Here is a 19,524-nt window from a genome sequence, read left to right as displayed (position 1 = left end):
AATGCCTGCTGTGGGTCATTTGGCACCATATTCCTCCACCTTGGAAAGGCCATCAATGGAGATGACCAGGGAAGAAGAGCAGAGCCAGCTGGGGCTCCAGGGGGAAAGCACAGCTCCAGCTCCACCAGTGGCAAAGGAGCATCTCCCACTCCATCCCCTTCACCCTTCAATCCCATCTAAATCTTGTTGCATGCTAATGCTACTATTTGCACATGCAGGTTTGTGAACAAGACCAGGAGTTCAGTAGGCTTACAAGTAACACCTCTTCCCATAAAGCCTTTTCTGTCTGTTTGAACCCAAACGATGGCTCTCATTCTACTCAAAGACAGGTGTGACATCGCAACTGAGAGAGGAGAGCACTCCTGCAGGGAAGTGGGAAGGAGCAGCTGGGTAGGACAGAGAGGAACTCCTTAAACCAAAACCACTAATGAAGCTCCTGTGCTTTTAGTCCACAGCTTGAAATTTGGACAACACTAACCCCTAGCATCTCTTTGGGAGAACATAGGACAATGCTTGACACTCCCAGAGACCCACACTGGAGTCAAACTTTCTGCATTACTTGAAAATAATCTGTTTTTTCTTGTTTTTTATCACTGTCCCATGGTGGGGGAAGAGAAGAATAATCACCAAGAAACACAGTCAACTGCTAATGAAGATGTGACCTAAGAAAGCATATTTCTGCCCTACAAGAAAACAGGAGCTCATTTAGAGACAGAAGCAGGGCTACGTGCCGGGAATTCATTTTATGAAGATCTTTTTAAGAAGACAGCCAATCTTTAAGAATGCTCCATCCCTGGCAGTGTTCAAGACCAGGCTGGATGAAGCCTTGGGTGATATGGTTTAGTGTGAGGTGTCCCTGCCCATGGCAAGGGGGTTGGAACTAGATGATCTTAAGGTCCTTTCCAACCCTAACTATTCTATGATTCTAAGAACCACAATTTTTAACCATGCCTCCTACAGTGGCTGGTAGCTTCACAAATATCACTTCCCTCTTCTAGCTCCATTTTTATCACCTGCCTCCTTCTTAAAGGGGGCTGTAGGCAGGGGCGGTTGCCTTTTCAGTAGTAGGAGCTTAATATACCAACAGACATTAACACATCAATAAAATAATTCCCAAACAGGTGCCAAGCATGTGAGACACAAACCCCAACAGCATTTGCCAGGAAGAGGAGGCCACCAGGAGCCTGCGAGGAGCTAAGCCCCACACAAGAAATGTGGCCAATGAGCTGATGCCACAGTTTATGGAGGGGGCTTATTTTGACCTCCTTTAAAGTTTTATTTACTGCACTATTTGTGCTAGTCCTGCCATCAGTTCAGCCTTTTTTGTTTGCAACTAGATACCACAAAAACACAGTGGAGGCTACCCCCAGACAAGCTATAAACTGCCCTAACCCTGCAGACATGACTCAGACGAAGTGCTGCCGAGGGCAGACGGCACAGGATCTGCTAAAGCCATGGGCAGCACAATCCAGTTAGGAACACACAGACTGGGAGGAGCCCAGTCAATAACACTGCTCCTGCTACTGCACACTGCACTTGAAAATGAGCTTTCTACAAGGAAATCACACTGGCAGTCATGGGTGAAGCCAGCTTCCACAGACATAGGTGAAAGAAGTCTCGTAACAGTGTAAAAGAGGGAACAGAGATATAGCAATATTTTTAGTAGTCACACAAAGGGTATTGAGCAGGTAGCTGTCACCACAGCATCCTTGATTCAATAAACCGTACTCAATTTCAGCCCTATACTTCTTTGGAAGATGTATTTTTCTAAGGTTCTTTATGTGACTCTTCAAAATAAAACTCGCACCACTCATTTATTTTTAGAGATATTAGAAAAATATTGGTTATTTTCAAGAGCTATTAATCTTTTAAAGAGACATTAGAAAAAGACAGAAGTAATGGTTGCATCTATACATACATATAAATATTTCTACCCCATAATGTTCAATAAAGAGCTTGTAGTCCTCCCTGCTCTCTGGCAAAACATTCTAGTAAGTCTGACTTGTTTTTCTCCCTGACAGAGGTAACTTTAGTGCCATACAGAAAGTGTAACCTCTGAGAATGAAGAGCTCTTCAATAGCATTACAGCAGCTGCAGAGAGAAAGTGAAAGCAAGGGCATTAAATCTGAACAGTACGAGATGTTCTCTTCCCTTCAGTTTCACTCCCTCTGACAGGGATAACTGAAAAGGCACAAATGTTATCCTGAAAACACAGCTACTCTGTGCCTATGGATAGTTCAAAAAATACATGAAAGTCAAAAAAAAAATAATAATCTGAAGAAACAATTCTTTCCTCATTGCAGAGTACCCAGTGAAAAGATTTGTCAGTACATGGAAATATTCTAAATGGTTGTGAGAAGGTAAGGTGGGCAAGATACTTAAGATACTTCAGGGGAAGCCTTATCCCAGAGCTGTGAAAAAACATCTGTTCCCCAGAGGGCATGTGCAAAATACTGCATGGTATTTCTCTTTTCTCTGCAAATACAGAACTGACAATCATAATTTTTTTAAAGTTATCTTGTACTTGTGCTTTGCTGATAAACTTTTAAGTACTCCCTTTGTTTGCTAACACTGCTGCAGTTCAGAAAAGCATCAATCACCCTGTGTGACCAAACAGATATGCTGAAATGAGACCATACGCTAATTTTAGGATTCAGAGAACTGACTTCTGTGTTTGTCCCTGTGCCAAGACTGTTCCAGGATACAAGGAAATATGATCTTTTTTTAAGGAACAGTACTTGCAGCAAAATTCCACCCCTTGGTCACAGCTCAGATTCTGCCTTCATACAGGATCTTGCATGCAGGATCACTTTTTTCAGCTATGCCACTGTGGATGCCCCTTTCAAAGGTTTAATTGTATATGCACTATGGGTAAAGCCCTGCTTGGAAGTCAAACTCATCAGAGGGATAGAGACTTTTCATGCATAAGAAAATCTGTTAGCCTCACCTCTCACAGGTACTTCAGAAATGCGAGGTTGACACTGAAACACAGACAATTGAACTGCTCTTTACTCAGGATATCTGGAATCCCCCTCCTGCAGTCCATGGGGAGGCAGACCTCTGCCCACTGCACCTCCCTTCTGCCACAAGAAGGAGAATCTCACCACGGATGCTATGAAAGCAGAATTAACATGCCTTGTTTCTGATAACCCCAAACTATGCAAATATCCAGATCTTTTTTGGAACCAACAGCAAACCATGTAATTAAGGACAAGTAGGTACCACTGTTCTCAGAGGTGCAGGGGTTAAGGGTTCAAAATAAAATCCTGAGGCTCTTGGCTTGGAAAACAGATAGGAAGCACAAAAACACACAAAACCGTGTAAGACACTTTCTGGATTCATGGACAGTCAGACAGTAAAACCTACCCTGGCCTTTTAATTGCATGCAATGGTGCTTCTTTTGTTCCACAAGAATATTCTGTCTGTGATGCCCTGTTGAACAAGGACGAGTGGGGGAAACATCACCATTCGGCTGGCAGATTTGCTTATCACTAATCACCTCTTGCTTTGTGCTCCCTTAGAGTGTACCCCATGACTGACTGTTCCACAGACCCAGTTCCTGAACTGGCTATAATGCTTGATCCACACTGTCGCAATGGAAGTATTTTTTCTGCTCTTTCCTAACACTCTGGTGGCAGCTGCAAAGATGCCATGTGCATGCTATATCCTTCCTCTCGATCACCAAGAAAAATAACTCACTGTGGGCAGGAAAGGTGGTATCTTATTTGCTCAGGTGCCTGCAGGAAAGAGGAAACTCCATCAAGACAGAATGGAAAGCCAAGTATTGGAGAGCAGGCAGGGAGGGTGGTCACAGGTCCTGAGCAGACCAGTGTAAGGCACAGCCTGACCATTGGGAAGAACCTGCACAGGCAACCAACAAGCAATCAACACTCCACCTGCTTCCCCAGGCTCCCAAACCACACATGGCAGGGCTACAACAGGAGCATGGCTGGTAAGGGGACAGTTCTGTGGGGACGTGAAACACCTGGGAACCCACACTGCTGCGCCATGCATTCAAGTTAGCAACAGCTACTTAACTTCCCAAGTCCCCGCTTTGCTGTGCCCACCTCAGGCTGTAGGGAAGCACAACGCAGATGGATGAGGAGGCAGGCACTCAGCATGCCCTCCTCTCATGCTGCTGTACCCAAGAAAGATACACAAAGGTAGAGGGAAGAAAAGCCCTTTCAGGGACAGAGGGCAAAAGCCATCAATCAACCCAACATTGCCTGCAGAATTAAAAACACAGAAACAAAGGCAGCAAATACCTCAAATGGTTATTATTTGAGGCATTACAGACTGCATGATAAACATGACCAGGAAGACGTACAATGGGAACTCATACTTTATATAGAATCTGTTTCATCAGCCCTATAGCATTTCTGTTCCACCCAAAGGGTGTTAACATGCCCTGGCTGGGATTCAGGCATTACACATCAAAACAGACTCTTTCCTTTAGTTTCCATGCAAAGCTTATTCTCCCTCAGCAGCAAAGACATGAATTGTTATTTTGCAGTGATCTCAGGCATCATTAAAGGTAGCCCCTGGATTTGCAAACTAAAACTGTACTGAAGAAAAGCCATTTTATTTTAATACAACAGAACTAGAAAGCTGGGTTTTGGCTCTGGGTTTAGTCATAATAAGACAATGCCTCAACCTCTCAGTATCTACAATAAAATTTCCCTTCCACTGGCTCCTATGTTGAACATTATCATGCCACTTGAACAACACAATGTCTGTGGCTGAGCCCATTCACTTCTTTGGCATTACAGTGACTTACATCAGCTGGGAACTTGGCCCAGACTTCTAACAAATAATTGTTAAAAATCATCTCTGCAGTATTCTGTGCCATCATCTGCACACACACCAGTGGAAGTCTGCTGACAATACAACAGAATGATTGCTTTTACCTTCAGCTTTAAAGGAATACTTTGTTTCCAGGGGGTTTCCTTTGTTTGTTTCCCAAGTCTTGCCTGGAGTGAAGATGAAGATGCCAGATTCTGATAGCATTGGGATGACAATGGGTCTATGCAAGTGAGAATCAACAGCATGTGGTTACAGAAAACTCTCCCCTGGACACCTCCTCCAAGAGTCTCAAAAACAGCCATAACTTGATTATTAACAACCAGTCCGATACCTGATTTACTTACTTCTCAAGATATGTGTTACATCTGATGAGTGATCATTATTTGTCTTCATTATCTGGCATGTCTAACTATTTTTTCCCAAAATGCTGCCTAGAAAAGAGGCGTTGACTTTTCAGTAGCAGAGCTGTATTTTACTGGAGACAACTCTGGGAAGGGCTTGTTTACAACAAGCAAATTGCTGGCATGGTTGTCAGAGAAGAACAAATTCCTTGCATTGGGGAGCAGTTATCCTCCAATAAATCAATTTTTTTCTGGAATTAAGTGCTCACACATGAATCCACTCCTGAATACCCCACACATAAGAGCTGCTGCTACTTAGCTGTGTCAGTCAGCATCCACAGAAGCCAAACCCTGTGCGTTCTTGAAAGCTGTCAGGAGAACTGAGCATTTGACACCTGATTCATATAGAATTTTCCAGCCTGGTGAAAACCAGAAGGTTATTAAGGTTCAAACAATTAGCAAGAATCACTTATCACACTGATGCAACTTGAAGCATTTTCTAAGTCTCTCCACATCTCTGACTAACACACTCTTACAAGCTCTGCGTCTAGGTTTACAGGAGACATCCCTAAAACTTTTAACAATCTCAACATGTTTCCTACATGGGTCCCTCCTAAAGCAGTGGAAAATCACATATGCAAGTACCTGCAAGATCTGGGCAGACTTTATCTCCGTGTCTGGTTTTGCATTCCTCTGCCTAAGGAGAGGGTCAATGCTTTATAGGGTGCTATGTATAAGAAAAGCAGCCACTGTAAAACAGAAGTCCTTAAGCAAAATGTTCCCACAGTGGTGGCCTGCGAGGCTACGGCAGGATAGCAGAAAAGACAAAGACATTTCAGAGGCACTCAGAGAGGCAGAAGAATTATTCCAGATAGCTAACACTGAGAAATGTGTTCAAGGAAGAGTTTTCACATTCCCCAGCCATGACCTGCACCTGATGTAATCCACCTTGCTTGGATTGGTCTTGTTTCTCACAGCTACCTTTGTTTGTATAACATACTGTTCTGCAACACACAGCAAAAACTATTTGCACACTACACTAAAGCGCAATTTAATATTTGCTTAAAGCTTTCATTTTATTGTCTGGGCAAGGGCAGTTTCTACCACTGAAGTTAATAGCTAACCCACACCTACACTTTTGCTACCAGAATTTCTAATCACTCATACAGCACCCAGAGCCAAGAGCAAGACACACAAACTACCTCCACTTAACCTCACAATGAGCACCAAAACCAGCTCCTTCAAGAAAGCAATTTCTCCTTTACTTCCAGGAGAAGATAGTAAAGAAAAGTATATGTTACTTCAATTTTGTAAAAAACACTCTCCTGCTTACTTAGGTGCTTTCTTTACAGACCACAGCAGGGACAGACTTGGGAGCTGGGATCCTCTGAATCATCCACACTGCGAGCTGGAAACATGTCTGGCACATGCACTTATTTACAGTTACAAAAATAGCACCATGAAAGAGGCAGATGTGTTGAGCACAAAATTTAAATTGAATTAGTTATTTCAGAGATATTGTTTTACACTCTAGAATTTAAGAGAAAAATGTCTTCCTTTTGTACATACACTTGAAAGGCTTGCACTTAAAGAGAACCAAGAATTAAATGCTTAATACTGACATTTGTTGAAATGGTATGATGTAATTCTCCTTTTTTATAAAAATGCTACTCTGTCCGCTGCCACATGACATACACGGGTCTTAACTCATTTTCATACGGAGATATGAATAGTTAATAGGATCAGTTACAGAATGTGCTCTTCATTTTAAGATCCTGTGTTGACCACAGACCAGCAGCAGCGAGACAACCTCAATTTCTGATGTGCAGCAGCTATTTCTATCTTGGAAGTTTCCTAAAATACTACTGAGCTAGAGTGCAACCACTGAACTCATCTTCATTTCTCATCTAGGCTGGATAAATATTATTAAACTAAACAAAGCTAGTCTTCATCAGCTTTCCTCATCAATCTCAAATCTCCAGAACAGTTTCGGCATCCAGAGACTTTAGTTTTCATATGCTCAAATACAATGCGTGTAAATGTGTGAGAATTAACCCTTTTGAGCTGAAGTCTTTTGTTTCACCCTAGTACAGCTCCAGCACAGCAGTGACTGTCCAAGGCTCCCTTCAACACCCAACCTTTTCACCAATTTAGCCAAGATTTTTATTCAAGAGTCCACAGCAACCCAATGTTTGGCCATCTTACTATTTCATCTGCTAGTTCTCAAGGTCAAAAAAAGCCTTCTAACTGGCAACAAATCTGTGGAAATGGAGCGAAATCACAGTCATTTCATGTCACCAGCAAAACTGATAACAAATAGTATCTTTTAGTTACTGTGGCTGACTCAGATCCTAAAGGTGAGGATCAAGAAAAAACCCACCACCTATTTTAAACCTGATCCTATTTAACAACTCGAATCTCAACAAGAATAAAATTCAAGCACATCTACCAGCTGAATGACTCCCTTTCATCATATTGGATGTCATCAGCTCCATTGTACTTTCTGTACATGACTGCCACAGCATTTCAAAAGGTTACATCCATGACTGAAGAAAACGCCGCTTCCCATACTGTGGGGCCATCACCCAGACCACTAGGTGGGAAAAGTGGTACCCAGATAAACCAGGGAGAGAGCAACCCCTGCTCCTCCTGTGTAGTCTGCTAAAGGAAATGTTGTCATGCTGAAATCAAATTTACTGACAGATGAAATAAATAATAAAACTGAAATTATTTTTCAAGTACAGATCTCATATGTCTTTGCTCTGTGTTTATTCTTTCTTTTTTGCCAACTGGGAAATGAAAACCAATGGAGTTGGTTTCACTTTTGTTTATATTTGGTTTCAATTTTATCAAGTTTTGCTTTCATCTTTTTTATGTAACACTATTGGGATTTCAGATCCTGCAGGAAAGCTTTGAGTAGTTTAAAAAAATTACTCTCCTATCCTGCCTTTTTTCTTACTGTGCAATTATTTGTATTTTAGGTAAGCTTTTTAAGATGCTGTCACAATTCTGGAATGCATTTGGTGTGGGGAATGCTTGATTTTGATTTTACAAATTTATATGACACATGCAATTAAAATCAGTAGTTCAGTATTTTCCACTGGATTCAACTCTCAGTTGCATATGAAGTATATTTACATGATTCAATAAAACACCTTAGAAGAGTAGTCAGTGCATCAAACGCACAAAAGCACACTTCATGCACCAAATGCATGTTATATATATGCATTAAATGCACATCAAGACCTAAACTTACTGCTGCCTTAATTCTTGAATACAGGGTTGCCTGTAATGCTGCCCATTAATTGTGTAAAGCAACATTTAGTATCAATAGGAGTATTACAGCACACTGTACACTCACCAAGCTCTTCAAGTCACATCAAAAAGCAGAACTCAACCACACTTCACACTTTTTGAAACAAAACCTATATGCAATCCTTCCTTCCTTCTGTACTATACTAATGTTAAGCATGTAAGCCTTTAAAAGTACTTAAAATAATTTTACAGCAAAAGGGAAAATGGTTAGACAACATGCACTGTCTAAAACTGACACTTCTAGTTTTGTTACACCTTAACTCCATTCCTAACATCAGATCTGTTGGGAGCTACAAACAAAGCTTGTAAAGCTTAGCTGAAAAACTACCAAACCATAACCTGCTCTACTCTTTAAGGGCACAGAATATGGAAATTATTACTTCCAAGCTCATCTCGAAAGCTAACAGCAACAGCAACAACTGAATGTTAAAATAATCTGAAGTTAGGATTTAGTTCTGCACCTTGGGTGAAACATGCCACGTGCACTGGATTTGCTCCTGGACGCCTGTGTCCAAGCTGCAACAAGAGAAAATGTCTGCCTTGTCCTAAAAACTCCTGTGCATTTTTTGCAATCTGCCCCCAAGTAAACAAAGGGGTTAGAAGATTTCGGATATACACACAGCCAGACTTGCAGTATATTACACACTGAGAAACCAAACATTATTTTACTGCTTACCACTTCTTTCTTTCCTCCTTAGCTTATTCAAAAAGCAGTAATCTTTTCATCAATGCCCAAGAAATTGAAAATCTATACAGTCCTAACTGGAAGAGCAAGTTTTAAAACTCTTTTACACTCTGTCAACAATAAATGTGTACCATACTATATTTTATTTATGCTATACACACCTGATTTTTGTATGTACCTATGCATTTGTGCATATATATACACATACATGCAGACAGTAAATTCTTAACTGTTAACATGCATTCCCTTTCACTGTTAATAACCATTAATTGCCAATTCCAGTTTTTCTTGCTGACTAATCTATTTCAATCTTAACACAAGAGTTCACACATAGTCAATACAAGGAAGAGCCTTCACACAGTTCCAACAAAACTTCTAAAAAAAAGGGGGGGAATTATTTAATTACACTGAATGATTTTTTCCATCATGTTATTCATACATGAGGAATATGCAACTTAATAAATCTCTTCCTCTCATTCACTGTACCATTTGGCTTGCTTATTTCTTGTTTTGCTTTTGCACTTGTGATTTGAAAGGACAAACCAGAAAATGTTTTACACTAATCACAGTTTATAGCACCATAAGCTACAATAAAATTTCTGTAAACACTACCTTATGCTTTATGCCCTCAATATCACAGTCATGGTAGGCCTTTGAAGAATAGAATTTCAAAAGGGCAATCTTTACAAACTAGTCGCAGAGATAAGTAAGAGTAACACGTGATTAGCTTTACTTCTTTACCTACAAATGGACCGTGACTTTCAATGTAAGATCCACAAAACATAAATAGAGGTTCTAATCCTGCAAATATCAGAGAAATCATGCTGGGGTACCACTCCCATGCACTCCCATGAATACAGGATACACTTAACCTGACTGTAAATTGTGTCAGGTTAATAAATCCAAGGATAACAAGCACAGATTAAACAGGATCGTCACAGAAACGGTTTTTTTGCTGCAAGTTTCGTAAGATCTTATGCCACAAGATTCACATAACAAAGGGCAATTCCCAGTCTGATTTCTCAATGTTATCTGCAAACGGACCATAGCTTTTGCTTCTCAGTGGAGGTTTGTTTGCAGTTTTCAGCAATAATTCTTAATCAGCATCTGCAGTAATTCTTTGTGAGCAGTCAGTGCCCAAAACTTGATACTGAACTGTTCTGACTGCTAAGCTGCACAGCAACGTTTTCCCCCACACACCACCTAATCATTCATGAACCCACACAAATTCAAACACAAAGGCAGTGGCCATGAGCACTACAATTTATATATTGCAGGACAAACACCTCCTGTTGTTTTGAAGCTGCCTCCCAATTGTTTTACTTGGGCCGTGTTTATCTTATCTGCTTTACAACCTATTCACTTCCTTCATGATACCAGTGATTTTAAGGAATACCCCCACATTCTCTTCAGTCACTTCTTTTCCAAGCTACTTACTCTTTTACAAAAGCTCTTCCTTACTTTTGATCATCTTTGATGTCCTTCTCTGTAGCTCATCAAATTTCACTACAAACTTTTTGCGATGGGCAACAAATATTGTCAACTCTATTCAAGAGAGGGGAGCAATATGGATTTATAGTGGCATGACAGTGTTTTCTATTTGTTTTTTTCACTCCTTCCTAATAACTCCTAGTCTGCCCTCTCCCTTCTTAGCCACTCCTGAGCACAGACCTTATCTGTGGATTATCTGTGTAGTATGAGCTCTTCCTGAGTAAAAAGCCCTTATGTAAAGAAAGTGAAGCTTTGCATTCCCTTCCATATGTGTTACATTTACATTGACATGGGCTGAATTTCACCTGCAAACTCACATCTGGACTTTCAATATGAGATCCTTCCACAGTCTTTGTAGTTCAGCTTTCAGGATTTTTATTCTCCTAACGAGTTGTTAATACAACCCACAAATGTGTCACATCACCACCTATCCCTTTATCCATTGAAGGCACAGACCCTGAGCAGACTTTGAAGGGACAACTGGCATTGAGCAAACTGACCATGACCATACCACCCAGAGCAATCTGATCCCACTTTGAAACTGGCCCTGCTCTAAGAAGGACTGTATCAAACAGACCCCAACAACAGTTCAGCAATGCCTTTTAGAGAACTCCAGAAGACTCTCAACACACTCAACAAAAGTCAGGTCCAGTCTACAATCATTATAAAATCTACAAAATCAGTCTACAATCAGTCTACAAAACATTATGTTTATACCTGTATTCACTAATCCCATTCACTAGCAAACAAACCAGTAAACAAAAATGACCACCCTGGAGTTCTCAGCCTCTCTGGGAACCTTGAAAGCCTGACAGCTCATTTGTCACCTTCTATTCCCAGAGCACCAACAACAACTTACACACAACAGAAAACATATCATCAGTTTTGTATTTTAAGTTCCTTCAAAACTGTTCAGCAAGTATCACCTGGCATCTACTTCATCCTTCTCAACGGTTCATTCTGATGCCCTCTCTTACAGACAGTTCAGTCTGGGAGAAATGTTCCAAAGGCTCACCCCTTAAAACAGGAAAAAGCCTCTGGCAAAGGAATCTCCTTTAACTCTTCCTTAGTGAAGCAATGGCCAAAAATTTGTTTCTCTCTTCTGCTATGACTTTATCTTCCTTGGGCACTCCATGTACACATGGATCAGCAGGCTTCCTGCTTTTGGTGCATTTCAAAGAGGATTTACTAATTGTTTTCATGCCTTTTGCAAGTTGTTCAAGACTCTTTTTGGCCTACCTCATTGTGTCTAACACACATTTTATGTTCTTTTCCACCTTTCCCATTTGGAGCTTAAACTTTTTAAAGATGTCTTTTTACTTCTACTGAGCTCCTTTATTTTGCTTGTCAGCCTGCTCAGCTTTTTTGGTATTTCTGACAGATGCCATGCAATTGCTCTGAGGTTTTACTACAGTTTTGAAGAATTACATGCCACCTGCACGTACTTTACACTTTTGGCTGCCTCTCCCCATTTTATTTCTTTTTTTTAGTTCACTTTATGAACATTTACTTCAGAAAATTAAATGCTGCCACAACCACCCTTGCCATTACTGCCCCCAAAGCAACACTGTGTCTAAGCACATTATGATCACTGTCACACCATAGCTGTCTGGCATTTCTAATGTAAAATTCTGAACTTAATTCTTGCTGGCCAGGACCTTGTCCACAGTTGCTACCCACAAAGTACACTTACAAACTACACCTAGGAACTAAGTTTTTCTGGCATCTAAAAAGTTAGTACCTTGGGAAATTCCATGTTGCAGCATGACATAATCTAGGTAGGGGCACCTACTATGGGAAGCCTTCCATTATCATATTTCCCACTTTTCTAGTTTCTCTGCTCTCCCTTAATGTATGACAATAGCTGTCAGCATCCTGGTTGGGCAAACAGTCCTATAGGCCCTAATCTCTACTCTTCCTATACAGGCCTAGAACATTAATTCATGAGACCCTGTGCTACTTCCCTAAACAGTTATTTCCTCTTTAACAAAAAGTATCTCACTCCATGCACATGCAAGCCACTCTGTCCTCTCTCTGCCATCTGTAATCTGTTTCTACAATATCTGAGCTTCCGCAAAGTTTCTAATACTCCATGTATTACATCATGGTGATGTTTAACACAAGTTTTAATACCATCTATTCAGAGAGGATGTGTCACGGCAAACTTTACGTTCTTCACCTGTCAGCTTTTCCCTACCATTTGGTTTTCAAACTTGTAATAATATATATATAGTATATATAAATATATGTTTTAATTTAAGGTTTACATAGCCTGGCTATGTGGTGCTTTAATGCTAATTAAAAAAGAAAAAAAAAAGGATTTATGTAAAGCTATCTAATGTGTACTCTTCCCTCTTCCTATTCCAAAACTATTTCCTTCTCCTCTTGAATCTTAGCTCCTTTTTTTCTGCAACATTTTCTCAACTGTGCATTAAGACTCTGTCCCTTTCTAACTCTACCTGGTCCCATATATCAAAGGCCTCCACTCATCGGAGACTACAGTCTTTAACCCCCCTTCCCAACAGCATGTATGTTATCTCTCATACCTCTTGGCTACCCTTTTCCATGTAACGTGGCCTGTGATGAACAGCTCTTCTTGAGAGGCTGACACGAGGTCTTCTGAAATCTGTCACTTTGTAGCGAGCAAGTAACCAGGTGGCACTGCAAAGATATGTGTCAAATCTAAAGGCTAACCTCTCCCCACCTCTGCTGACCAGCTGGGACCCTCAACCTGGGTTGCAGGGTCAGCAGACTTACACCTCACATGCCTGCACCCAGCTAAAGAACTGCAGTGTGGCGTATAACCACAACAAAGTGATACCATGTCAAAGGAGTTACTCAGACCTCCCACCACCATTTACGAGTGAAAACGAGCTGCAGCACACAAGGAGCAGGTGTAGGAAGTCCCCTATGGGACATTATCAACAGGGGCCAGAGAAGGACACTAACGTTGCCAAAGGGGGTGGTGGCATGGAAAGATTGAGATTCAAACAGAAGCCATCTGCCTTGCAAATCAGTTCTGCTGCTTCTATAATTTTGTCATTTTTGTTTCCGTATTAAGGTGAATTTAAAAGTTGCTGCTCCACTCAATTCTCTTTTTATGGTGCTCAGGCATTCTGCAAAAGTTACTATCTGCAAACCATTCAGACTTCAATAACTATCAACTTAAACATGCTGTATTTCATCTCCAGAAACAGAGGCTGTAGTTTACAACTGCTCCTACGTTCAGCCGTCTTTAAGATCTTAGCATGGTGAGCTGGGCTATAAATTATAACCATATACTAACCGGGAGCAAAGTTCTGCACTCTGAAATTACTTTATCTGAGCTCTGTGTCTAAATAACAAGCTTCAAACACTGCAGTTTAGGTGCTCACACTAATCTAAATCAGAATTAAAGACCCAAATATCTCTGGGAACCCAAGCCGAGGGATCAAATCCCTCAAGCACTTCCAGCTTTCCCCCTCAGACATTGTGAGATGCGTTGTGAGACGCCTGGAATTTGACCCTCCGTAGTACACACAACGAAACCCCTGTTCATGAACGTCCTCCGAGGGAAGACGTCCAGGGCTGGGCCCTCCGCTTGCTGGCGTGGAGCAGGACAGCCACGCAAGGAGCCTGAACCCACCAGAAAAAGAGGCTATTCCTTCAAAAAGCAGAGAGAAGAGCGTGGCTTAAGGCTGTGAACGAGGCACTTGCGAAGGCTGGAGTCAGTGGGACCGCACGGGGCGGGGGACACAGACGTCCGCTTTCTAGAGGCGTGTTTACTTTGCGATGCAGCCGCAGAGGCGGAAAGGCCTGCTGCACAGGAGCACCACCGCCCATCAGCCTGCCCTGTGCAGCGCTCCGCAGGACTTCCTCCTTCCGCCGCTCCCACACAGCCCACCCGCGGCGGCCAGACCACTCCTCAGGCCCCGTTCCATCTTGTGCCAACCTCCCTCCGCTGCCGTCCCCTCACAGGGGCAGCACCCCCCCCCCTCGCCTGGGGCACCTCAGCCGCCATCAAAGGCCCTAACCCGCCAGAGACTAGCCGGGGTGAAGCGGAGGCCCCGCCCGCCTCTTGTGTAACGGGCCGTCCAGGGGCGGGGAAGGGCTGGTCGAGGTACCGCCCCCCCAGCGGCCCCGAGCACCCGCGGGGGCAGCGGCCCCCCCTCACAGCCCGACCCCCGCCCGCAGCCCCGCGGAGCAGCCGCTGCTCCCCCTGCTCCTTACCGGGGACACCGGCAGTCACCGCGCCTGCAACAAGTGCCGGCGCCCCCGGCACGGCCCGCGCCGCGCCCTGGCCCTCCAGACTCAGCTCCCCCGCCTTTGTCTGCGGCCGGAGCTCCCGACCCGGGGGTGGCGGGGTCCCCGCTCTATCTGCGCCGAAACCCGCCGCCCTCCCGCTCCCCGCTACCTGCTCCCCGCCGCCCCTTCCCACAGGCAGCGGCGGAACCCGACTCGGCCGCAGCCGCTGCAGCCCGACCTTTTGTTTTTAAACCGATGCGCATCTGCCCGTGAGCCCCGCACGCGAAAACAGCGGCGATGCGAACCGGAACAAGAACAGGGGCGAGATGAAAAATCAAACACACACATAAAAAGAAAAACATAAACCAATTGAAAATTACCTTGCCAGCCCGTTTTCGCGGCCCTCACAGAATTCCTCAAGGTTACCGCCGTTGCCAGGGGACGCGAAATGGAAATGAAAACAGGCGCTGAGCAATCGCGGGAGCAAAACTAAAAGTTAACTGCCTCCGCCCGGGCGGAGAGCGGTGCAGACCGAAAGCAAAACAAGGAGAGGAAGCGCCGAGGCCGCCGGCGCTTGGAAATCCCCCCGCCTCTCCGCCGGGCCGGGCCGGCCGCGCAGGCGGCGGGGGCAGGGCTGCGGCGGCGGGCGCGGAAGCGCGCTGCTCCCGTCACCACCGCGGCACGGTACGGCACGATACGGCACAGCACGGCCAGGAGCAGCGCTCCCACCCCAGCTGGTTATCCCTGCTATCCCCTTCCTCCCCGCGTCCCCTCTGTCCCCGGCAGCCCCGTTTCGGCGGTGGTGATTTCGGTGCTAAAGGTTCTCGGCTGCTGTGTCGGCTCCTACAGCATCTTTAATATTTTTAATCCAAGGTCTGGCTTGTGTGTGGAAATCTTGGATTCTATTCATAGCCTGACTTGTGACTGAAATAACTCCCATGGCCCGCTCTAAACAAGCCCGGGGCTGCGGGCGGGTGGTGAGGAGGGATGTCAGCCCAAGCCCCACGTCCCATTCAGACTGGGATGGCTCCGGGCAGAGGGGAGTGAGCAGGATTTATCCTGGGATGCACAAGCCCATGGTCCATAGCAGGCTTTCCCGGAGACCTCGGGGAATCCCTGCAGCTCAGCTCCCCAGGCACTAACCGCATCGCTCCTTGAGTCTCTTCCCCCACCTGCTGAGGTGGGAGCCGTGGTCTCAGACTGGCACATACGTGTGCTGGGACTGCCGTTGCTTTTAGAAAAGGACTATGTGACAGTCCTGCAACGAGGACAATCAGGTCCTTTGAATTCTGTGAGTCTCAAGCAGCTGGATTCTTTCAAGAGATACCTCTTGGATTTCAACAGATTTTTCAAACTGCTGTTGGTCATGGAGTCTATGTAGAGACCAAGAGTATTCTGCAAATAGCAGCATATAAAGTCAACTGAGGAGAGGCTGCAATACATCATGTCTAACCTCACCATAGCTGATGAAAGAAAGGTCCCAGGCACTGGGGGGTTGAGAGAGAGATGAAATGTCATTAAAGAAGATAGTATGTAGCAGGGGGGAGAGAGAGAGGTGTACACTTCTCTCACATGCTATATATGTGCTATAAGTATGTACATACATCTATTCAGATAAAGAAGCAGTACCAGGTACATTTGTGGATACATGAAGCACAGGCATCAGCAGCAGGAGGAATGCTGGCAGACAGGGGGCTGTGCAGGCAGAGTGGTCTGCTCTCCAGTGGGATGGCAAATGGAGAGGGAGCTGTTCTGCAGGTGCTGGGTGCTGAGGACCCTCTGAGGTGGCAGCCCTGAACATGCAGAGGACACCAAGCCAGTGATGGGGTGGGGAGTCCACCCCTGTGGGTGATAAGTCCTCCTGTTGCAGAGAGTGCTCTTCTTGCACTGAGGAGAGCACAATCACAGAATGATTTATAATGAAAGGCAGTCATGGATGTCAGGAACCCACCACCTTCCAAAAAATGCTGGGGCCTAGCAGGTATCTATGGTCCCTATGTGCACCAGTTAAGTAATAAAGAGCAAAGGTTTTGGAAGCAAGATTTAGGTTGCTAGACAGGACAGTAAAATCAAACATCTCCAAAACTTCTCCAGAAACACTCACAGTAGGATGGAGAGGTCCACACCAGTGGAGGGGAACACAGGTCCCCAGAGCAGCTGTGAAGGAGCAGCAAGGAAGGGTCATGTTCACATGGCAGATACTCCCAGATACGTCCAGAATAGTAGAGAAGAATGACTGATTTCCATGAACCCACAGTGGAATGAGGATGAGGGACCTGGGACGCCTGGCTCTGGACTGGCACATTGACTAAATAGATGTGTTGTGAGAGGAGATAATCAGCAGGACATGGTAGTGACAGAACATGGCTTGTACAGGAGGGTCGGACTAGGCTGCGGCTGGAGGGAAGGGGGCCATAGACTCCATGCCAGAAGTTGGATCAGCTAACTCCAGCAACTAACCAAATTTTTATACACCTCAGTCTAACTAGGAAAACAGTAAGTATTAAGATGGTATCAATGAGCCTCTGACCAGGGTGGAGTCAGTTACTATGCCAGGTGTGATTAGAGAGCAGTAAAGTGATTGAAAGTGAGAAATATATAACCAGCTTGCTCTCATTCAGAAATAATACCTTGCAGTTATAATAACTCCATGGAAGGATTAGTTTGGTGCTCATGTACTGTCACAAAGCTGGTGGGCCATGCCAGGATGGAGTGCAGTGGAGAACATGGGAAGGCTGCAGAGTGCCTGCCTCCAGCAGCTCTGTCCCAAATGCGACAGAACTGAAAAAGATCCAGAGAAGGGCAACAGAGATAATTAAAAATATGGAGAGACCTTGATGTTAGTTTAGAGTGCTTCAAGGATTCAAGTGATCGGGATTATTTAGGATGGAGCAGGGATAACCAACAGAAAATGGTCAGACAGGAGGGAATATACAATCATGAAGTAGAGAAGAGTAGGGTTGAATTATTTTTTTTTCTTTTCTAATATAAGAACTAGAAAGCATCAAGTGAAACTAGCAGATGGCAGGCTTAAAGCAAACAGGAGGTGGATTTTCATTTAGCAGATAGTTAAACAGTAGGACACCCTGCTTTGAGGTGCCAAAAGTTCACAGGGGATCCATAAAAAGCACCCATACAGATTCACAGAAGAAAAAAACCCATGACAGTTAAAATTAAAGACATCAACTCTGCCTCAAGCAGCCCCCTAAGCCACACATTTCTAGGGGATAGAAGCTGTTCAGATGATGCTCTTGTCCTAAGCCTGGAAAAACGCCTGACTGGGAATGCCTGCGAATTGCTCAGGAGCAGGGGAGGTGCTCGGTGCTGCTCCAAAACCTCCTTCTGAGCAACGGGAAGAGCAGCTGGGGCTGGCTTTTACAATGCTGTTGTCATTTCTAGTATGTGCTTTTAGTTTGTTTACAGAATAAGCCAGCTGTGAAAAAGACTGTAGTTTATGTATCAGCAAATATTGTGGGGGGGGAAATGCTTACAGCCGTATTAATAATTTAATATCATGCTCGGAGGACTGGTTATTCACAAAGTGGCTATACCGTGAATGACATTAATTGGTTTTGGTCAAATAAAACACAGTTGGCTTCCTTGAGAAAGACTAGCCATATCATCTGCAACTTGCTCTTGCCATTTCTTCCCGTTGCCTCCAGCAAATCTCAACAGGCACGTTCAAAGATCTCTGTGGGGCATATTCAAGGCATTAACAAAGGCATTTCCTTCCAGGCCTTCTAGCATTACAAGTTCACAGGATATATATACCAGAAGTTAAATCTTCTGTTGTGATTCTCTTTTTTTGATGTTGAAAGGTAAAGGGAATGGGCAGCTTTAGTTTTCTAAACTTAACTTTCAGAGGTGACTCATTCCCTCCAAAATGAGACTTTTACCTCGAGTGGCTTTGCCGTTTCAGTAAGACCTGGCAGCTTTAACATCAGAAAATTTAACCCATAAGCATCAAATATTCACAGTTTTTTCTCTGCAGAATTGCCAAAGTTTGCAACTTTAAAAAATCGCCTTCTTTTGGGATCCAGCTACTGGAATCGGTTGTTTCCATTAGCATCCTGCCTTTCCTTCACAAAAGAGTCACTATTCTGGCCTGGCCTGAATTTCTGGGAGAAAAACTTGAAACTGGGGATCCTTTAACTTCCAGAAGGTAAATAAGCCATGCAAGCTTATTTTTAAGGTTTAATAATGTTTTTGAAAAGTTTAACAGTGTTTATGAATTTTTCTCTTGTTGTGGGGCTTCATCCTGTCTTTTTGTGGAGCTGACTATACCATCATTTTGGTTTTCAAATATTAGCAGAAAGGTAGTTTTTGGATGACGAGTCCCATTTGCTGACTGCCTGCCTACGTTCAGGCTGGCAGCATTGATCCGTAGGGAGCTTCTCCATAGCCTCTGCACACCCAACCGATCATCCTTCCAAAGCAGGAGCAGATGCAGCTTCTTCTGAATACACTGAACTAAGTGAAGCTGAGCTGCTCTGTTGGCCCTTTGGTGCTAGCCCATCGAGTCCAGCAAGTTCATGCTCTGAAAGGCAGCAGCTGGCCCTGCTGAGCTGTTTCTGGAATGCAGCTCACCCATGATTCATGTCTCCTGCAACCCATCCCACTGCACTTCTCTCTTGACAAGTCATCTCTGTCACTCTGGCCGTTGCT

The 19,524-nt window shown here is 44.0% G+C and overlaps 1 protein-coding gene across 3 annotated transcripts in view; it reads right to left on the bottom strand.

Annotated features, from left to right (window-relative positions):
• The window catches only part of IRF2 (interferon regulatory factor 2), a 42,190-nt gene extending 26,712 nt beyond the window's left edge, over nucleotides 1-15,478 (bottom strand). For 2 of the 3 annotated variants that reach the window (XM_005149034.3, XM_031048936.2), the window contains exon 1: nucleotides 15,240-15,478. The gene's annotated coding sequence lies outside the window, so the exon portion shown is untranslated. Of the gene's footprint in view, nucleotides 1-13,181; nucleotides 13,204-15,239 lie in introns of those variants that run through there. The other variant, XM_031048935.2, reaches the window with a different exon arrangement.
• Between the last annotated feature and the right edge of the window lie 4,046 nt (nucleotides 15,479-19,524).

Source organism: Melopsittacus undulatus, chromosome 7 (assembly GCF_012275295.1).
Source record: "Melopsittacus undulatus isolate bMelUnd1 chromosome 7, bMelUnd1.mat.Z, whole genome shotgun sequence".
NCBI classification, from domain to species: Eukaryota; Metazoa; Chordata; class Aves; order Psittaciformes; family Psittaculidae; genus Melopsittacus; species Melopsittacus undulatus.
The sequence above is the reverse complement of the archived record's forward strand: the minus strand, read 5'-3'. Positions and strand labels throughout refer to the sequence as shown.